General features: G+C 41.0%; 1 long non-coding RNA gene across 1 annotated transcript; it reads left to right on the forward strand.

The window, feature by feature from the left end:
• The first annotated feature begins 19,779 nt into the window (after positions 1-19,779).
• Positions 19,780-22,430, forward strand: LOC128349095 (uncharacterized). The gene is made up of 3 exons (XR_008318552.1): positions 19,780-20,101; positions 20,907-21,059; positions 22,314-22,430. It is a non-coding gene; the product is annotated as an uncharacterized LOC128349095 (long non-coding RNA).
• Positions 22,431-23,051: the final 621 nt, after the last annotated feature.

Raw genomic sequence — 23,051 nt, forward strand, 5'->3', positions numbered from 1 at the left:
TCAAAATATTTAAAAATCTTGGAAGGCCAGGCTAAAAAAGTAAGCTGAACCAGAACAAACTAGTTCACAAAACCATGAACCAGTCCAAATATGGAAAGGTGGCACCTGAGATGCTTATCTCAGAGAGATAAGATGTTAGTATTCTTGCAAACGTCAAGCCCTTTTATGTGTGTGTATGTGTGTGTGTATACAAATGTGTGTGTGTACACACACACACAAACACACACACTTTCCTTGCTTTAAACTAAGAAAGAAATTTACCTCTGTTATGCTTTGTTCCATACTGTAGTGCTGGTCTTATCTTAACTAATTCTGTATCATTATTTGTTGAATGTTATGGTATGATCTTCTCTTTTAATCTCCCCCCACCTTTTATTCTCTTTTTTAATGCTGTTTTATGACCAGTGGTCACAATAATATTACTTACACACACACACACACACACACACACACACACACACTGAAAAATTCAAAATATTCAGAAAATTGAAGCTCTGTGTGTGTGTGTGTGTGTGTGTGTGTGTGTGTGTGTGTGTGTGTGTATTAGGGCTGTGCAGTTGAATAGTTCCAACATGTAAAAAGCAACATGCCCTATGTCAGGCACTATCAGAAAGAACTAGCTGATTTGGCGCAGAGCATCTGTGCCCCTAGTTCCCCCGGTCTCTTCTCTCAAAGTTGATTTCTCCCCCTCCCTTTAGACCCAGTCTGTTCTCCCCATCCCAGTCTGCTTTCCCTGCCAGCTGACCAGTCCAGCAGTGGGTGATTTTTTTCCCCACCGGCTGGCGCAGCCCCGCGGCAAGTGCTCTCCTTCCCCGCCCCGCAGCCTGATGGTGGGCACTCTCCTTCCCCACCAGCCAGCGTGGCAGTGGGCGCTTTTCCTCCCCTCTGGCTGGCCTGGTGGTGGGTGCTTTCCTTCACCAGCTGGCCCAGCAGCGGCCACCATTTTCTCTCCCTGTACCCATGGCTATCTGGTAGCTGCTCGCGAACTCTCGTGAGAGCTGCCATGCATTGGATTAGCCATGAGTACATCTTAGAGAAATAACTATATAGATTCTGCAATAGCAGTAGCACCAACAGGCGGAACCTTGACTAAATTCCCTCCTATTGTTATAGAATCCCCCCCCGCCCTGTCCACCACCCTTCTCCTTCTTTCCCCTTCCCCCTCCCCATTCCCTGCCCTTACCTGAGGACTGCAGTATGACATACTCTACTGAACACTAGAGCTGGAGCCAGACATCTAGCTGATTGTCCCTTTCTAAGGCTTGTGTTTCAAAATGCCATTTTCCCCCCTCAAAAAAATGTATTTTTATTATTTTATCCATAATATAAAAATGCCATTTTTAAAAAAGCTCTTTAGGGCCCTGGTCCTGAAGCACTTTTAAAGTGGTGATTCTCTTATCTTTAGCAGGGGATGGGGAGCAACTGGCCCTATCCAACCCCAGCACAGCATCCCTCCATTGACTGTTGCTGGGATCTGTCCTATGATTCCTTTTTAGATTGTGAGCCCTTTGGGGACAGGGGGCCATCTTATTTATGTATTATTTATTTTTCTTTGTAAATTGCTTTGAGAAATTTGGTTGAAGAGCGGTATGTAAATATCTGTAATAGTAGGACACTGGTCTTCTGCAGGATGTGTCGTTCTTATAATGGCTGCAGCTATAGCAATAGCAACATCTACATCATCTGAGTGGTGATGTGAGGCTGGTCTTGGACAGGGTCACCCACACCACCAAAACATAAGGTTTGAAGTGTGGGGGTGCTTCTGGACCTGACACTGTTCCTGGAAGCACAGATGGTGGTGGTCTGGGGTGTCTTCTATCAGTTATGGCTAGTATTTGGAGAAGTCGGACCTGACTTCAGTCACTCATGCTTTGGTAACATCCGGATTGGACTACTAGAATACACTCTATGTTGGGCTGCCCTTGAAGATAGGCATTTTAACATTTTAGCTGTAATTGTATCTGGTGCGTTTTTAACCTCTTAACATAATCTTAAATGTTGGCTTTTTAAAAAAATTGTTTTTAGTTCATTTCTGTTTTATTGGTTTTATGATTGTTTTATTGTATTCAAAACATGCATGGCACAAGGTTCATTATAGATCACCACTGCAGGGTGATAAATATCATTCTGTAAGGGAGGGGGATGTGTGAATGTTTTCTTCACTCCATTCTTTTAAGAATGAGTAAGGTCAACTCAAGTCATAATGAGTAAGGTTGAGGTTCCATGCAAACCTTCTCTACTGCAATTGCAGTGTCTGTGATTATAGAGCAGGGATGACTCCAAGGGGTAGTAGGTGCTTGCCTCAAAATATATCCTGCTCCCCCATCCACCAGTCTGGAACTTGACAGCAAAATGGCAGGCAGTTCAGTATATGTATGATGGTCATATAGCTTGGATTATTTCAAAATGTCTCTGTTATTTAAAGAAGTCTCATTTGCTCACTCCTCTACCCCCAGAACAAGCAGCAGAATCCAGTGCAGCCAGATGGGTAGGAGACTCCTCCAGCCACCCAGGAGCCAGGTCAGCCTCTTAGATTTCTTCCTGACTGGGAACTAGGCTGGGTGAAACCATGTGTGCAAGGGTACAGGGTCATCTCCAGTGCAGATATCATTCAGCCTGGTACTAATCACCCCTCTCCTCACCCAAGTCTTTCCTGCCACATGGTCTTGGACAGGAAGAGAAAACTAGCCTGCGAGGTGAACTGGAAATTTTGCTTAATCCAGGAAAGGAAGTATTTTCCAAAAGGAATTTGGCCTGTGTTCTGAATGTAATGTCAAGCAAGCTTCATTTTTTTAAAAAAGACACAAACTAATAATATTAATTACCTTACATATATAAGTATTTACTGTATAACAAAATGTCCACTCCCCTAATAATGTTCTTTGACACCCCTTTGCTCCCCCAAGCTAGTTCTAGAGTCACTCCATTAAAGAGACTGGAAAGAGCACTGCTATGAGTACATGAACTGCAACTGTTGTACCACGCCCCTCTCTCTCTCTCACACACAAACACTTCTGCATCTGATTTCTGTACCTGGAGCATTTCTAGATGGGGCTTTTAGCTTGGAATGGAGGGTGTGCACTTGCACATCAGATTCATGCCAAAGTCCATGTGAGATATTGGGGAGCACTTCACACACAATTTGGGGTTTTCGTTGCACATTAGCACCTAGCTTGATTTATGTCTGGAGGGAAATGCGGGAGGAAAGTAGGAAAAGTGGGGGAAGTGGGGAGGTGGGGGGGGAGTGAAAACAATCCACTTTTTGTGTCAGGTTTTTTGGGGGCACATTTGAACTCACAGCAAAGCCTCACAGTAAACCTGTGGTAAAACCGGCTGTCTGGGAAAAGCTCCTGGAGATGGTCAGGAGGGATTACACTGAAGTTCAAATGTTTGAGCTGGCAATGTGACTCTGCTAGATTTGAACTAGTAGGGTCTAATCAGTAGATTAATCAGTTAAATTGTTAAAGAGCATTAGTAGTTTCTTTAATTAAATTGTATTTTATTAAATTGTAATTGGTACACCCAAAAAGTACTTATGACTCCTATAAGGGTTTTTTTTAAAAGCAATATGCCAATGTATTGAAATTTAAGTGATTCATCAGATGACAGAGATACCAAATCCACTAAATTCCTTTCTTCCATTCTTACTTTCATTTTCAGTTTTGTTCAAAAGGTTAATGATGTGAGCATGTCAGGAGAGCCCTTGTTTAATTAGAAGATGAAGCTCTGTTTCATCTTAGGATGTAGTTTTCACTCCAACAATAGCATAATCAGTGCCTTAAGTACAGAGGTGGAGAAATTCAGGATCTCTGTGTGGGCAAGGAACTACCCACACCTTGGAGCTGATGGCATGTTCAAGTCAACTAGCGGTCTTCTTTCCAGAAGGTGCCACATTACTTCACAGCCAACCATGCTTTTGCTCAAAAGCAGCACACAATTTCCTTTACAGCCTGTCAGTTCTAATAATCTGGCCAGACAAATCTTGAATAGGATAAGACATTTCCTCACTCCTGGGAATTGAGTATACTGTCTCCATAGCGCCGAGACTATATCACCTCAAAGTACAGGAGGGCATGACATGAATAAATCCCAAGGTTTTCATTCCCAGCAGGCTATCAGGCTGACGACGCAAGTAAATGGTTCTATAGAATTTCTCTCTCACAGTTTTTGACTACATATTGAGGTCATCAGTTTTACAAAATGGATCCTTACATAAGTATAACCAAGATGGATTTCTTGAAAGAATACTTGTCTTGAGGAACAGATGGCTTTGCTAGCACTGAGGTAAATGAGAATGTGTTCCCCTATTAGGCAGGTAATACTTCAGTAGCACTCTGTATCACAGAAAAGCTACTAAGTCTATGCTATAACAGATATAATAAGCATTATTACATATTGTGGGTACCTTGTCATTTATTTCACAATCCAACCTAGTCTTAGAATTAAGTCAAAAATAAAGTTTAACTTAAAAACAAGTTCTAGTAAGAACTAATCTGGCTACTTTCCTTCACTATCCCTACTAAATTGGACTAAATTTGGCCAAAATTGGTTAGGCAGGTCTCAAGTTAGCCCACTTGCTGCTCAAACATTCATGCTTCCACCATCTTGATTTAGGGTGGATGCCACATCACAAATTGCATTTGAGGTGTCCCTACAACTGTACCAAATCTGGTCCAAATAGGTTCCCACTTGCCATCTTGAATCAGGGTGGATGACATCATTACAAACTATGCTGTTGAACCATCCCTATAAATTCCTACACCTGTAACAAATTTGTTTCAAATTGATTAGGCAGTTCACAAGTTAGCCCGATTGCACCTCAAATGTTTATGTGTCTGCCATCTTGAATTGGGGTGGATGACATCATTACAAATCACACCATTGAGGTGTCCCTATGTGCCACTCACAACAACTGTACCCAATTTGGTTCAAATCACTTAGGCAGTCTGCAGTTTAGCCCTCTCGTACCTCAAATGTTCACACATCTGCAATTTTGGATCAGGGTGGATGACATCATTACAAACTACACCATTGTTGTGTCTCTCTGTGTCACTCACTACAACTGTAGAAAATTTTGTTCAAAACTGTTAGACGGTCCACCAGTTAGCACAATTGTACCTCAAATGTTTATGTATCCACCATCTTGGATTGGGGTGAATGACATTATCACAGATTACGGTGTCAAGGTGTCCCTATATGTCTCTGCAGCTGTAGCAAATTTGGTTCAAATCGTTCAGGCGACTCACAAGTTAGGCCAATTGCACCTCGAATGTTTCTGCATCCACCATCTTGAATTGGGGTGAAAGACATCACCACAAACTATGCCATTGAGGTATCTCTGTGTGTTACCCACTACAACTGTACCAAATTTGCTTGAAATTGGTTAGATAGTTCACAAGTTAGCCCACTTGCGCTTCAAATGTTTACGCATCTGCCATTTTGAATCGGGGCAGATGACATCGTCACAAATGTCACCATTGAGTCAATAAAGCAGTAGCAAATTCAGTTCAAATTGGTCCAGGCATTGCAAAGTTGATGGTGGGGGAGGACACACACTCACACACATGAACACACAGACACATGCACATGCACACACAGAATGCCAGGTGATCTCATAAGCTTACTGGAAAGTAGGCTAAAAATATGTGATAGCAGTGGTAGAACATACCCCCCCACACATATTTATTTATTTAATTAATCATATTTCTATACCACCTGATATGTACATCTCTATGTGGCATACAAAATTTAAAATATTCAAAAGTTACAAATTAAAATACCTGACAATAAAAACAGAATAAAATATATTAAAACATTTTTTAAAAAATATTAAAATTAATATGTGTTGGGAAACCCAAATACTGATGTTACCAGGCTGCAATTCTATTCACACTGATCTGGGAGTAAACTCCTCTCAAATTTACTTCCAAGCAAACGGAACTGAACCACACATACACTTTTAAAAAATAAATTTCTTTCAGTGAGGCTGCAATTGATTCCTGTACAGTCCATTTTTTCTGGGGGGAAAGGGACTGGAACTCATATTTGATGACTCCTCGGGGAAGAGGGGCAATTGTAATGAAAATTATTGATTCCATTATTTCATTATTAATAAAAATGAAAGTATTAAAGTATTCCCAAAGACCTGAAGATACCAAATTTTGCATGGACAATCCTGCCACTTAAATTAGCTCAATGTATTACTTTTTACACCAGAGTATTCTCAGAGAAAGGTTGATTATTATTGGTTTTTTGCATTTTAGCAGGAATTCTGAATATAATCAACTGTTATTGTTCTCAACAGATTTTCAACAGTCAAGAACCAGATCAATAATTCCAAAACAATGTCATGCCCAAGAAAAGCAGAACCTCTCTTCCCCACTCCCTTACGCTCCACTCACTCACTCCTGCCTGCCACCTTCTTTCCTCCTCCTCCTCTCCTCCTCCTCCTCCATCTTTCTCTCACTCTTCCTTTCTATTTCTTCCTCCCCTCTTTTCCGCTCTCTCGTACCCTATGCACTTATGCCCGGAGAAGGTGCATTGTGCAGCCTTCTTTATCTCCCTCCTTTCTCTCCTTGGAAAGTGCTCCACTTGCTGAAGAGCCAGCCACTTTGTTGAGGGAAAGAACGTGGCAGCGATGGAAGGAATCATACAGCCATGCAGGCAAGAAATGCTTCCTCTTCAGTGTGTGGAGTGGGAGGGAGAGATCTATAGCACTGGGAGGCAGGAAGGAACCAACCAGCCAAGTTAGGAAAGGGAAGAAATTCAATGGTGGCAGCTTGTCCTGGCAGGAAAAATGGGTGCAGGAAATCTGTTTTGGCACATTCTGCCAGGAAAAAAAGCCCAAAGCATATATGATATCTTCACTTATAGAATTAAATAGGAATCCTTATTTTGTTCCTCTTCCAAAATTGCATAGCAGGTCCCATTGAACAAGCTGTCTGGGCCATTGTTTCAATAAGATACGATATAACTTGAGCATGTCTTTCAGAAATGTTATGCACCAATCATAAAATACATAAATTTCTATGTCATGGCTTTATGTTAAAAATGTACATCTCCTGACTGAAGTAATGTTATTATTAGTGTTATTATTTTAAAAAGCAAGATAAAGAGAGCCTACCCTTTAAGTATTCTGATGGACTGAATTAACGGTCTATCAGCTTTCTGTTTCTAACAGAGGACATCTACTTGCAGTTTTTTCTATGACCCAAGCATTTAGAGGTATATTGCCCCTGAACATGGAGATTCTGCCTGAAATCCTGATTAAGGAAGTACCAGTGCTGATCAGAAAACAGCATTTCCAGACCAGTTGCTCTGGGAAAGGGATGATTTTTGATGACCTCCCCTTCCCCGGGAAGCTCTCTGTGCCATCCAAACATATGTATCTGAGGGCTGCATAACCTGCAGGGACATATTTTTAGGAGGCTTCAGAGGAAAGGGAAGATAGTTAAAAAATCATACACACCCTTGGTGCACTGGTGCAGTTAGTCTGGAAGTGCTGTTATTCTGAGCCTCCTGATGCACTGACACTTCCTTAGCATGGCAGCCACTCTTTTGTTACCATGACTAATAGCTAATGGTTCGTGAACATAACCCTTTTTAAAACCATTTGAGCTGATGTCAATCACTTCATCTTGTTTAGAAATCAAGAGTTGGCAGGAGTCCATTTTTATTCATATGTTTGTCCCACCTTTCCTCTATGGAGCTCAGGGTAGCATCCATGGTTCTTGCCTTCTCTGCTGCCTGTTATCCTCACAATAACCCACCTCACTACCTTGTGAGATGGGTTAGGCTAAGGGAGTGTGTCTACACCAAGGCCACACAGTGAGCTTTATGTTTCAGTAGGCTTGAACCTAGGCTTCCTTGGCCATCATCCAACATCCTAATGACTACATCACACTTGCTCTCCACCTTTGCAAGATGATGAGTCTGCAGACTGCAGCATTCTTCTGGATCAGATCAAATTCCATTTTCTTTAGTGGCAGAAGAAGACAATGCCATAAGTGCCATATCAGGAAACATTAGTGAATAAATCATGATTGACATGGAGAGAAGATAAAATAATTCTTTTTAAAAGGTATGTGGACATCTTTGGACGTGGGGGAATATACTACCATGATTAATGCTACTATTAGCATTATTATTGTAGTTGTTGTTAGTAGTATTTAGCAGTTATATACCACTTTAGAGTGTTCATAGTACTTCCCATATATTGCCTTCATAAACCTATGACATTATGAAATAGGGGGATGATTACACTAATCCCCATATTTCAAGTGCACACTAAGCCACCAGGTGAGCTTGGTGACCTAAACAAGCTTCTGGGGACCTTCTGGCCATCAACTTAAATTTATATTGACTACACCACCACATGTCCATGATCCTACATGGTGGTGAAGGATAACACTTTAAAGTTTGAGCAATTCCAGTAACCAGTTTTCACATACACTTCTAACATATTTTTAATACTGAAACAAAAATCATGTGGCACCTTAGGCACCTTTTTTGGTGACATCTCTTGTTTTTCCAGTTGCCTCAAGACTCTGCTGTTTTTGTTGCTACAGACTAGCACAGTTACCCCACAATCTTTTCCTTTTTTTTTTAAATGACCTGTCTTTGGGAGTCATGGTTCTATATTGATGACACCCCAAATTATCAACATGCCCATTCCACACACACACCCATCAAAATTACCGGTAAATTTTCAATAAGCTTCAAATTGCAATCAGAATCAGTTGTTAAAAATGTCACCAGAATGCTGATTTCTTCTATTGCTTGTCTCAGATCCAGGTTGCTCTATGAAAGTCACATACATTGCATTCATTGAGCCTGAAGGTGAGCTTATAATATGCTGAGTAAATAATTGAAAATATATTTACTAAGGGGAAAATTAACTTGTAGACTTTGCACAAAATATATGCAAAAGATAATAGGTTTAATGAGATGTCCCGCACAGCCTGGAGTCTTTGTACGTTCTGCACTTATAACTGCTCCAAGCTATGCAAGTATATATTCCAAATGAGCAGAGGCAAATTGGGAAATTATTAATATTTTTCCTCTTTTTGCCTTACCAGAAGTTCACCTAAAGGCTTGAAAAACAACAGGCCACAGTAATTGCAATGATAATTGTGAAAATCTTTTCCCCAAAAGAGTAGCATGTTAATCTGTTATAGCAAAAAACAACAAAAAGTCCCACAGCACTTTGAAGACTAGCAGATTCATTATGATGGGAGCTTTCATAGGCCATCTTCACATACATACACACACACACACACACACACAAAAGCCTTGTTCAGACATTACATTAAACTTGTATACAGGTATATGCACACAGGCACATGGCTTTGTGTGAATGCCTGCACATGGCTTAATTTTAAAAGTGAATTTGAGTGCAGGCCCCTGGAACTACAGCTTACAAATCATAAGTGTGCTATGGCACATGGGTTGAATATAATGTGTGTATTACAGTATGTGATCTGTACATTTTAAGTGAGTTGACCATAATGTGTGATAATGTGTCGCCCTGCTAACTGAGCAAAGAGGCACCTTTTTAAAGTGGTGATTCTCTTTATTGAGCAGGGGGAGAGCAAACGGCCCTATCCACCCCCAGCACAGCATTCCTCCAGTGTCTGCTCTCCTTCTCCTTCTCCTTCTCTTCCTCCTTCTCCATTGGAAAACTTTGTGGAAAAGCAGCATATAAATATTCATCATCGTCATCATATAGGGCTACACATACGCTCCAGTGGAACTTTCTAGTAGTGCTGTCTCATATCACTGCAGCATATGAATATCTCAGCATGAGTGGGACCAATGACACTGATCTTTTTCACCTGATCTGGGAAGAAGAATGTTGATTGGTTGGGAAAGATTGGTGCAATCTTTCTTGCCCATGTGGTTGCAGTTTTCACACACATACCACAGTCACATGAAAGATCACAATAGGGCAGCAGCTCTCACTAGGGACTTACAAAACATTTTGATTCGAAATAGGCCATTATGAGTGTTCTGAGCTCGAAACAAAATGCCCTTTAAATAAAGGGCCTGTTTCAAACTCGGAACAAAACAATCCCAATTTGATTTGAAATGTTTCAACAATTTGAGCAGCATTTTTGATGTCTGTTTTCCCCTTCTAATTGGTTTTCTGGCACTGTCTTGTGATCCTATGTGGGTTTGGGGGGAAGGTTAAAAATTTGCTTTAAATCGCCTGCTTGCCCATTTCTTTTGTGGGTTGGCTGGTAGGTAGCACCCATCATGCCCTACCACTCAACCCACTTTGGTGTCCCTAGGAGCTACCCATGGGGAACAATGGGATGTTTTGAGTTTCCCTATTGTTCCTTATGTCCAAAACACTTGAAACGTTTTGGGTTTTGTTCTCTCAAAACAGCCAGGTTGAACATTATTTTGATGAAATGAGCTCAAAACAAAATGCAAAATCCATTCTGTGCACATCCTTCACTCTCATGCAGCTCAGAATATACAAGAGAATATACAAAACGGCAAATTGATGAAAAGCATACTTAAAGACAAAATTGTTAATTGGAAGAACAGGCCTTGTTGAAGGAGAACCAGCATGGCTTCTGCAAGGGAAAGTCTTGCCTCATTAACCTTTTGCTGTTCTTTGAGAGTGTCAACAGGCATGTGGATAAAGGTGATCCGGCTGACATAGTATACTTGGACTTCCAAAAAGCCTTTGATAAATGGAGGTAGGTCACAATGGAGGTAGGTAGGAAGTGGGGTCCCCCCAGGGATTGGTACTGGGACTATAGCTCTTTAACTTGTTCATAAATGATCCAGAAGTTGGGATGACCAGTGAAGTGGCCAAATTTGCAGATGACACTAAACTATTTAGGGTAGTGAAATCCACAACTGATTGTGAGGAACTTCAAAAAGATTTCTTTAAACAGAGGGACTGGGCAACAAAATGGCAAATGGAAGTGTAAAGTGATGCACATTGGGGCAAAAAACATCAACTTCACATATACACTGATGGGCTCTGAGCTGTCAGTGACTGACCAGGAGAGAGATCTTGGGGTCGTGGTGGACAGTTCATTGAAAGTGTCATCTCAGTGCACAGCAGCTGTGAAAAAAGATAATTCCATGCTAGGAATCATTAGGAAGGGGGTTGAAAATAAAAATGTTAATATTATAATGCCCTTATACAACTCTATGGTGCGGCCACATCTGAGGTACTGCATACAGCTTTGGTCACCGTATCTTAAGAAAGATATTGTAGAACTGGAAAAGGTACAGAAGAGGGCAACCAAAATGATCAGTGGCCGGGAGCACCTTCCTTATGAGCAAGGCTACAGCATCTGGAGCACTTTACCTTGGAAAAGTGGCGACTAAGGGGAGACATGATTGAAGTGTATAAAATTATGCATGGAGTGGAGTGTGTAGACAGAGAGAAATTTTTCCAGGGGTCACCCCATGAAACTGAAGGGTTGGAAATTTAGGACTGACAAGAGGAAGTACTTTTTCATACAACACATAATTAATCCATGGAATTCTCTGCCATGGAATGTGGTGATGGCCACCAACTTGAAGGGCTTTAAAAGGGGCTTAGAGGCTTTAAAAGGGGCTTAGACAGATTCATGGTGGACAGGTCTATCAATGGCTACTAGTCTGGTGGCTGTGGGCCATCTCCAGCCTCAGAGGCATGATGTCTCTCAATACCAGTTACAGGGGAGCAACAGCAGAAGAGAGGGCATGCACATACCTCTTGCCTGTGGGCTCCCCAGAGGCATCTGGTGGGCCACTGTGTGAAACAGGATGCTGGACTAGATGGGCCTTGTGCAGGGCTGTTCTTATGTTTTTATGATCAATAGACAAGCCCCAGGATGATGGATCAAACATATTTTCCGTTCACTTCTGATGATGCAGAAGAGTCTTGATGATGAAAGCTCATGCCACACTAAGTTTTGGGACTCTATAGGAGTCTATATCACTTCTGCTGGGGCTGGAAATATTGGAAATTGGCAGTCAGTGCTAAGAAACAAGCTGAGACATTTTCTTTAAGAAAGGCCCTTTCTTTTAAGACCCTCCTGATTTTAAGCTGTTTAGAACTCCCTTCCAGAAAACCTAAGTGGTGTTTCCTCTCTCTTTGTTCTTTCAGTCAACACACCTATGGCTTACTAATTCAGTCCATCTCCAACTGAAACAAAGCTTAAGTATATGAAACTGCATTATTCTCATTCATCCCTTGTTTACACCAGTGTCACACCCCTGCCGTGTGAACTTAGAAGTTCCTTCGCATAGTATTTAGAAGTCCAGTTTATGGTTTTTTTGTAGTTGTAACTGGGTACTGTATGAGAATAATCTGGGTCAGGTTTTGCAGAGAATCCATAGAAGCCTGGCTTGGGTGACTCAAAATTAAAACTACTTCTTCAAACTGTATGGACTTCAGATGTCAGAAAAAGGCTTTATATCTCACACTTGAGGCTAGGACCTATCCTCAACTTACATTCCTATGCAAAATACTGTGGCTTCTCTGTGTTTTTATCTGTTATCTGTTGTCGTGTTTTTATGCTTGTTTATATGTTTTTAGCTTGATGTTTTTATCGCTTGATGTTTTTACTGCTTTTATTGTATGTTTTAATTTTTGTAAACCGCCTTGGGGTTTTCTTTTTAACGAAAGGCAGTATAGAAATGTAAAAATAAAATAAATAAATAAATAAATAAATAAATAAAATGGTTCACTGTAATCCTAGTCATCATTGTCATCATAAATCATCATCATCATCATCCCCCCAGCTCAAAACTCCAAGGACTTTTGTTGAACTTGTGAAAATACCATTTGATAATGGTAGTACACATGCTGGTAACCTCTAGGCTTGACTACTGAAATGCACTCTACATGGGGCTGCCTTTGTACTTAGTTTGGAAACTACAATTGTTACAGAATGTGGCAGCCAGATTGGTTTCTGGGTTTACCCGAAGGGACCATATATAACACCGATGCTAAAAGAACTGCACTGGCTGCTGCTATGTTTCCGAACAAAATACAAAGTACTGGTTATTATCTATAAAGCCCTTAACAGCTTAGGTCCAGGGTATTTCAGAGAGTGCCTTCTCTGTTGCAGAGGTGTATCTAGGGAAAACAGCACCTAAGGCAAGGACTGAAATTGCGGCCCCTGTCCAAACATCTAACACCCATCTTTCAGATAACTTTACTGTAATATCAGCTGAAAAATACAAGTCAAGCTCGTTAATCTTTTAATATTTCAAAAACTATTTAGCAGTGGATTTAGCAGACCAAAAAATGCTGGAAAACTACAAATATCAGTATGCTGGGGCTCATGAAATACCCAAATACTATGTGGAGGTGTACTTGGAAAACTAAACAGAAGTGCCTGTCTAATTCCCTACTATGCATTGTAGCATCACTATTACATAAGTTTTAAAAATAAATGGAGAATTTGACTTTTCCCAGATACTCTGAAAATAATTAAAGGATATGCAGAGTAAACTGTATCACTGCTTGGAATATATTCTAGTATTTCAGAAAGACAGTTAAAATGAGAGAAAGAGAGCAAGAAACTCCCAGCGGGAGTTAATACTAAGGATTTCACACTGATTCAAAGACAAACTCAGCATGAATAGCCATATTATTAAGACATCACATGTAACTCACTTATGACAAGAAGCAAAGTAAGAACAAATGAATACAATCCTAGCTCATAAGCTTCAGCTCAGTATTCACGAGGCCTGAAACTGAATATGTGTACAGTGACTTATATTATATTAAATATTTTTAAAAAATTTTTTTTACCTGTAGCCCCTTTGGGGGGCTTCCTAAAGGCCATGGGGGGTCTGCAAAGATTCCCCCTCCCCCCACTGGCCTCTTAATTCTCTGCTGCAGCCCATCCCGGGTTGAGGGCCTTGCAAGGACAATTTGAGCATGTGTGGTGGCCATTTTTTAAATAGTTTAAAAAGGGGGGGCACCGAAAACAAAATGGCCACTGCTCATGCTCAATTGGCCTCTGCAAGGCCTGGCATGGCCTAGGGCCTCACAGAGGCCATTTGAGCATGCATGGTGGCCATTTTGTTATCGGCGGCCATTTTTTTCATTTAAAAAAAATGGCGCCCCCTTCAAGTAGCGCCCGGGGCATGTGCCCTGCCTGCCCTACCCTAGATATGCCCCTGCTCTGTTGTGAACCCTGTCACCTATTAAGATCATCTGGAGAGTTCCGGTTATTGTTTCCGCCAACTCATTTGGTGGCAACTCGGGACTGGGCCTTCTCTGTGGCTGCCCCAGGGCCTTGGAATGCACTCCCTGCTGAAATAAGAGCATCTCATTCTCTGTTTGTTTTTAGGAGGCCCCTGAATATGTACCTATTTTCCCAGGCCTTCAACTGAGACAAAATTTTTACATTTTAATGTGTTTTTATCTATTATAAAATATTATGATTTTTATCTTTTTATGAAATTTAAATGTTTTCTATTTTATATTATGTTTTAATTATCTACACCACCTAGAAATTTCTATGTTAGGCTGTATATAAATTCAACGAATGAATGAATGAATGAATGAAGTATGGTACTATAGCAAACCTTTGATGGTTTTCTTTTGCTTATTTCCCATATATCAATATAGAATTCGAAGATTTACATGTAGACACTGTTGCACATTAAAAGGCCTTAGCTAAACTCTTATTTATATAGGCAGAATCAAGTAGCAGTTCTCAAACTGATACCCCTAGAATAATCTCACAATATGATATGATAGGTGTAAAAATGGAAACACCAAGCCCTCAGCATTAACAATAGAGCTAAATTGTTCTCTCCATTTTGGTTAATTGTATTAACTATATCAAGGTACAGCATCTGCAATTAATTAACACTTTAATTAGAATTTTAGAGAAACCATGTTACCCAGTTCCTTCTATGTGGCACTAATCAGTATACACAAGCGTAACCATTAGCAACAGAATAAAAGTACTCTGTTGTTTATCTTAACTCTCACTAACTCTCCTCATATGTTGCCTCTAATTATCTGAAAGACCTCATAGGTATACCAGGGTCTATTTCGGGTAAAAGTAAATAGAAGACCACAGCTTGCCTTGCTTTCTGTCCTGTAGGACTACAACATATTACACGCACACACACCACACACACAGTGATGATGATGGGCTGGATGCATTTAAAAGATTCTCAAGTTGTAGCACACCTGTCCAACACTACATTTAATTACCACAAATCTATGAACTTCATAGATGTAACAATGGTTCTTGAGATTACTTGCTGAAATGCAACCAATTGCAAGTAGTATTTTCTAACGGTAAATGTGTACTATGTGGCTTCCAAAATATCTTTGTGGTCCTTTCCAAAAATCCAATTTACCCAGGAACAGACCTGCAGATATCACTGGATCCTAGTTGTTAATTTAATTGAATTGCCTTTTTTTTTTTAAAGCACACACACATTTTATAATTGTTTTGCAAACGTGTTAATAAAATAGGTAGGAGAAACCCTACATCACGTCAACTTACGGAGCCCTTTCTCATGATTGCATGAGAGAACTTGAGGGTGGGTGGTGGGGGAGGCAGCAGAAGCTCGTCTTGCCCACAGACAGTATGGGTGAGGGGTCTGGGTGCGTGGATCGCATGCCCAGATGGTCTGTGGCTGCCACAGGGGATAGGACACTTTGTCTCAGCCCCCAGAAATCCCATAATGCACAACACAAGTGTGCAGTGCATTGTGGGGATCTCTCCAGTGGCAGGCGGGTAGTCAGCACTTAAAGCAGCTGGTACTGGCACACAGTCAGGTAAATGGGGTTAAGGGAGTGCTCACTCTCTTAACCTCGTTTAAGATCCCGGCTTCTTAGCCAGGTTTGTTGCTGCGGAGCTGCAGGGAGCTGGTCAGCTCTCAGAAGTTCCCATGGGCAGCCAAGTCTGGACTTAGCTGCCCTAGCGCGGACTTGGCTGCTCATGAGAACAGCCTTGTGGTCTTTCTAAACGCCTGTGAGTGTTCATTTCTCTTTTGTATTGATTCCTATTAAGGGTTTACAATGCAGTCCTATGAATGGTTTCTAGGATGAAAATCCCATCATGTTAAATGGAAGTTAGAGTCAAACGACATATGATTGCAAGGATATGCTTAATGTTGATGTGCTTGTTTTCTTTTAAACTAAATAGCAGTCCCAGCCTTGTGGATCAGGACCGTGGTAGGGAGCAAGGAGGCTTCAACCGCTCCCCCTGCAATGGTCCTGATCTGGGTCAGTCCTCCTGCAGTTGCTATTTGCTATAAAAAAGAGCTCCCATTCATACTATTGGCATGAATACAAGTTGGGACTGTGATGGGAACAAGTCCCCTAAACCCTCGTGATCCCAATCCAGGCGGCCTGATACAGCTGCTATTTCATTTAAAAGAATATAAGCATGTTGGTGTTAAGCACATGCTTACCCTAATGTGTAGCTTCATTCACCCTCACACCCAGATAGGAATCTAGGAGTGCAGTCTAAGGTGTGTGAGCACCCAAAAGGAGAGCTTTTACTCCTCCTTCCAAAAAAATAATCACTGCGCAACAGAAAGGAATCTTGTTCACCATTCTCCTAAACATGCTAATTTTCTATGTCCAGGGAAGTGTTTTGTTTTTGTTTTACAGAGGAACTTTCAGTCATGTGGGCCCCCATCCTGTCAGGGGTGTAACTATAATAGGTCAAGGGGAGACCGTTGTCTGGGGGCCCACTGCCAGAGGCAAGTCACATGACTGACTCCCCCAGCTGCGCACCCGCCCGGGCTTCCTTCAGTTGTATTCATGCCCCGAAATTGATGTGAGTGTTAAGACCTGGAGCTACTAGAACAGCATGTCTTTCTCTAGTACCATTAAATGACCTGCATTGTCCACAATTTAGAAAACCTTTAAAAAAATAATTTAGGATGACGTTCTATTGTGGCACATAGGTTATTTTTTACGATGCTTTTTGTTACCACTATTCAGCCTCATTTAAGATTTCTTTACTTCATGAGCTGAACTTCAGTGAGGGGGGGGGCATTGGCCACTCCAACCTTGCTACGCCCCTGCATCCTGCAGTCAAAACCGGTACAAACCCAGGTTTACCACCAACATGAAACAACAGTCTTGATTGTTGCATATAGTTAGAAGTTAAAGGTATGTATGTATTACTTATTTTTCCTATACAATGGCATTCAGTCATATTTCTGTGTCGCTGTCACATTCAGCCTTTCCAAAAAAGGAAGGAAGGCAGATGTTTTCCAGGCCCCTGAAATATGGGGATCTGGAATGCAGTGCATCCACTGAATCCTTCAGAAAATCCATCCTATTAGGCAGCGAATTCATTTGCTGTGATAGGAATGGGATAAAGAGAGGGATGGCCCACCTATACAGCAATTAAATTTTAGCACTACAGATGTGTTGACAAACTGTTAACATGTTTTGAGTGCGGTAGTAAGTTGTTATGATAGGACTGAAATCCACATATGGAATGGTAAAATGGATTTACCTCACACAGGGTTTTATTGTGGCTATGTTGGTAATGCTGTGTGCCATTACAGCAGCAGCACACATCTTTAGGACTGTGGGGTAAATCAACAAAATGAGTATAAGCAATAATGCAATTTGTAGTCTAGCAAATACTGAAATCTAATAACTGGAAGCAATGTCCGTATAAATTTTAAACAGGGAGATATTGTACCACATATTAGCCCAATCACTGCTCACTTGGGAAAACTGCTCTTCGAATGTTTCGTTTAGAAAATAATAAAGGTGCATTTATCTCTTTTTTTCCAGTGACAAGGCACTTCACACACATATTGAATCAATAAAATCTTTATCTGTATACATATTGATCACATAAATAAAGTCCCGTGGACATTGTCTAATAACAGGAAAGTGTTTGGGTGGGAAGGGAATGGCATATATATATATATATATATATATATATATATATATATATATATATAAAATTTGATTCTTCTCATTAGGATGGAGACAAAAATATTAAGAAAACAAACATGCAAATTCCAATTTCAGCTATAGCAAGTTTCTATTGTTGTTAAAAAGCTTTGTAGCAGAAAATGTTAGTGTTTGAATATTTTATCAAAATACAAGAGAGCATCTTCAACTATTAATTTTAAAACTTGTGCTTATTTATATTCCAGTCAAGCTTTTATAAATTATTGGCTGAGCTCCTGTGATGTCATGGAATGTTAGTTAATATTCTAATAGCTGAGGAAATAAGGCTATTCACATGACCGGAGGTGCGGGTGGGTGGGTAGGAAGTCTGTGCTGAACCTACTTTCCACCCAGATGATCTCCTGGCCCTTCCTGACACCTCCTGGCTGCACAGTTTGGCCACATCCATGAGCAGCTCTCCTGGGTGTTGTGTGGCTTTCCGGAGGCCAGGACAATGCATCCCAGCCTCCAGGAATCCCATACCGTGTGATGGATTCCCCCATGAGACAGATGCTTTAGGTGCCTGTCTCTGTGTGTGCTCAGGCTGCAAGCAGCCCGAGCAAACACACGATCCCTGCTGCCGGGTTAAGGAACGTGTCCACAACAGAATAAGGCTATTCACATGACCAGAGGTTGGCTCAGTGGGCAGGCGGAAGGCTGTGCTGAACGTAGCTTCGCCCCAGATGATCTCCTTGCCCCCCCGCCACCTCCTGGCTGTGTGCCTTGGTTGTGTGCACACAAGCAGCTCTCCCAGGAGCTGTGTGGCATTCCGGAGGCTGGGACAATGTGTCCCAGCCTCTGGGAATCATACAGTGCACCATTCTATGAGCATAGTGCATTGGGTGATTCCCCCATCAGACAGGCACCCTAGGCGCTCATCTCTGTGTCTGCTCATGCTTCAAGAAGCCTGAGCAAACACACACTCCCGGCCACTGGGTTAAGGATTTGCTTGCACCCTTAACCCTGGCTAAAGGCCAGGACAAAAAGGCAGGTCAGGCACTGCAGCAGTGCTAAGATCCACCTTGATCCTAGTGCTGCACATGATCAGCCGAACCCAGGCGGGGCTGCCCTAGCCTGGGATAGGCTGCTTGTGAGAACAGCCTTAATGTCTGAAAAAACGTTCAGTGTCTGCCAGAGAAGTGAGACAATTTGTCCAGGAAAAACATTATCCAGGCCCATAAAGGCAGCAGAAGCGATGTGAACAGGCTGTGCCATGCTGTGCCAGCCCCTGCACTAATCCTGAAATGTGGACATACTTGCACAAATACTTGCAGAGTTTCCTTGCACTTCTGTTAGAGTGAAAACACTAGGATCATGTGACATGTTTCCACTCTAACAGTGTGCTTATAGTTAAGCTCCAAAAGTATTGCACTCTTGTGCAAAAGCATTTGAACGTTGGGACTAGCATGGAGACTAGCACAGCATGAGCTAGATGTTAGGAGTGCTCATACCACATTTCTAAAAAAAAAAGAGAGAGACTGTGCTAGAGTTTGTACATTAAATGGGGAGGGATTTAATAACATGACCCTTAAAGAGAACCTTCTTAGCATGGGATCCTATCCAACAGGCAGACAGACTCCTGAGGAAAGGGGCAGGAGAGGGTGCTCATGGGCTGTGAAGTCGAAGGTGGAATGGTTTTGTAGGGTATATGAGAGTATGTGCAAGCAGCTCCCACAAATGGTGATTACTGCTATAGGTTTGCTGGATGATGCCAGGAAGTATGGAACATACTTCCAAAGAAAAAGAATGTTCAAGAACAATGCCTACATCCATTGTTGAGGTCATTATAATTTACATGAGTAAAAGCCCAACCTATCAGAGGAGAAAGGTTCTTGGTTATCCTGGCAGATTGCAAGGTGACTGTGGTCTACAAATGAAGAGTAATTTTGAAGGAGGCCTCCTGAGAATGCTGTGACAAGGACTGTGGCAGATTACAAATCCATTGTGTGTTTCCTGGACAGGCTTTACAAAGTATGAGTTCCATCACTGAGAAGATACTTCCAAAAGAGTTATGAAATGGATATAATTTGTCTTATCGGTAGACCTCACCTGGAGGAAAGGGAGAGTATTGAACAGGACCTTGTCTGCTGATCAAAGCAAAATATGAGCTAAGTGTGACACTCTTCCTCCCTAGTGCATGGTTGCCGCGTCCCTTGGCTCTGACATCTTACTGAATGTTATTGGGTGAGTAGAAATCAGAGAATGAACAACATTTTCCCATTCATCTGTATTTTTGCTGGCTTTCAGTGCTTCTAAAAATGAATGGCTCAGTTGGCAATGTGTGGGATGCATTTTCTGGTTATGAAAAGCAAGTAATCCCTAATTCCATACAACAGGGAGTTTATCTCTTACATGATCCATAATTAACCAGTCCTGGAGAAAATGTTTGTTTCTGACATCAGGGTATCAAGTATTCTAATTGTGTATGTAGCCTTAGAGGGCCTGGCATGACACACTAGGATTTCGCTTGTCTGTCTAACACACGTTTTAAATTAAAAGACTTTTGAATAAAAACATATACAGGTTCTCTTGGAACACATTTTACACCCTTGACAAGGTCTCTCTCTCTCTCTTTTGCTTTTTGTTAAATAAAACATGAAAGCTTAATGTGGTGCAACAATTGCATGCACATATTCCATTGAGTATTTCATCATGTGCTTGAAAGCTGTAGAAAATGCAGTATTGATTTTGAACAATGTGTTTCATTTGGTTATTACTTGAAGTTTGCCAATATAAGGGATTGTATCCAGAGATGTGTTTTACTATCTAAAAGTAATTTAGCTAGTGACAAAAAAATAAAAGAACAAATAAAAATGATAATGAATCACATTTTTTTTCAGTGCCCTAGTACTTTCAGTGACTTAAGCAACATTATTTTTATACTAACTCCAAGTGTGATATCTTTGCATTCCTGTAGTTTGGATAATCTAGACATATATGCTTGCTATTTGGCGACAAGTAACTGAACAACAGAATTGTTGCTACATAGGACCCTTCGGATGTGACTTTAGCACTTTTGGACTCACTGCACCATCTGTCTATCCTTCCTGAACCACTTCAGTAATGTCAGAACGCTGAGATTGTGGGCTGGCTTCTGGCACTTCTCAAGCTAGTGCTGAGTGACTGATTGCTCTCTGCAACTGTACGTACCTTGGTTCATTTGCTTGAGCTACCTTAAGCTATTTGCTTTGCAGATACCTTTCTAGTGAAAACTTGCTCTGTGCTTGTGGCACATTTTGGTCTAAATTGTGTAAATTAATCAGTGAGTTTGATGGATGAATTGTTCTGCCTTTTGAGCAGGAAGTTGAATGGGTTGGGGGTTTTTTTTGTTCTATTCCAACTCTACAGGCCAGTTCACACTTGTGTCTGATCCCTTAATTGATCCATGGAAAAGCACTGACTTAGAGAGGATATGAAAGCTTGGTCAAGTGTCATCTTCATGCTGCAGTCATCAAATGATGACCTAGCCCTATTCATACATTATTTTGTATGTGTACATACAGGTATCTGTATACATATACATATTTTTGTGTGAATGGTTGTACATGCATTTTAAAAGTGAACAAGATTGCATTGCTTCCTCAAATACAGGGTACAGATAGGAACTATAGTATCCATATGTGCATTGAACATAATGTATGAAAATCTGTGTTAATATCACTGTCGGTTGTGCCGTCAACTAGGTGTCGACTCCTGGTGACCACAGAGCCATGTGGTTTTCTTGGTAGAATACAGGAGTGGTTTACCATTACCTTCGCCCACGCAGTATGAGATGATGCCTTTCAGCACCTTCCTATATTGCTGCTGCCTGATATAGGAATTTCCCATATTCTGGGAAACACATAAACATCTCTACATGCATACACTGATCCAAGAGAGAGGCATGAGAACCCCTTGTGAGCTACTCTATAGCACACCTGTGCTGCTTGCAGAGGTGACACTGCTCTATGCCTACTGAGAGGTGCATCTTCACAGTTGTGATGCTATTTCCACTGGGAATGATGAGAGTAGTGTCACACCTGCAATGGCATACTCCTTGGCTGTGCAGGAGGACACTGAGGTATTATTCATTCACATAAACTATTTCTTTGTTTTCTGAGACAGAAATGTATTCTATAACAGTTACCCCATGTCTTTAAAATATAAGATGTGAAGGAGCACTCGTCTCTAAGAAAGGGATAGAACATTTTAAATCATTTAAAATTCTTAAAAATTGTTGAGTGGCAACAACAGTTCCTATAGTTTCAGTTATTCCTTTGTAATTTTAAAAGCCTGTTCATCACAGCAACTGAAGACAGAGAAGCCATATTACTACCTTGTGAATTACCATTCACTTAAAGTGCCTTTTTGAGGTAGCAGCCATAACTGTTATTAACTGTCCTTTTTTCCCTTTCAGAATGAGAATGTCACCTACCAATCATTCAGTTTCTTCTTTTCAATGGATGGTGTGTATAAAATCTCAGACCATCAAAGGAGTGATTGGCAAATGTGTACCTTGCTTTCTAGCTGGCCATTGAGGACATAATTCCTAGCTCTTTCCAAGGTATATGGTGACATTTTCGGTTATTAAATATTCTTCATGTCTTTTAAGGATGACATTGCCAGAAAAGGATTACCAGTTTTGAGAAAGATCTTGGCACTTTCCCCCCTATTAAAGGTTTGTGAATTGCAATTGTTCGGTAATCTCTTTATCAGAATAACAGATATAAGGATCTGATAACTTGCTGATAACTTGCAATAAAGTCATAAAATGCTCTCTCTCGTGTGCATGCTCTCTCGCTCTCTCTCTGCAGATTCACACTACAATTTGTACTCCTACTATGTCACTTTTTTCATTGAGCTTTTCAAGACTTCTGGGCACAGGATAGCTTGAGATATGAGCAGGTGCTGTAATTAGAGCTGAGCTGAAACTACTCACAGTTTTTCACTGACATTTTAGAAGTGCTAAAAATGCTCCCTTTTCAGCAGTGCTAATTTTTTTAAAAAAATCAAAAATAGAGAATTGTTGGTATGGCTATTATTTTGTTTGCTCATAAAAGAAAGACACGTGTATATTAGAGACACTTAGCTTGTGACAGTGTAGACAGCTCCCTGAGAAATGTTGCTAATCTTTTAACTTACTTTGAATCTCCTA

Source organism: Hemicordylus capensis, chromosome 3 (genome assembly GCF_027244095.1).
Source record: "Hemicordylus capensis ecotype Gifberg chromosome 3, rHemCap1.1.pri, whole genome shotgun sequence".
Taxonomy (NCBI): domain Eukaryota; kingdom Metazoa; phylum Chordata; class Lepidosauria; order Squamata; family Cordylidae; genus Hemicordylus; species Hemicordylus capensis.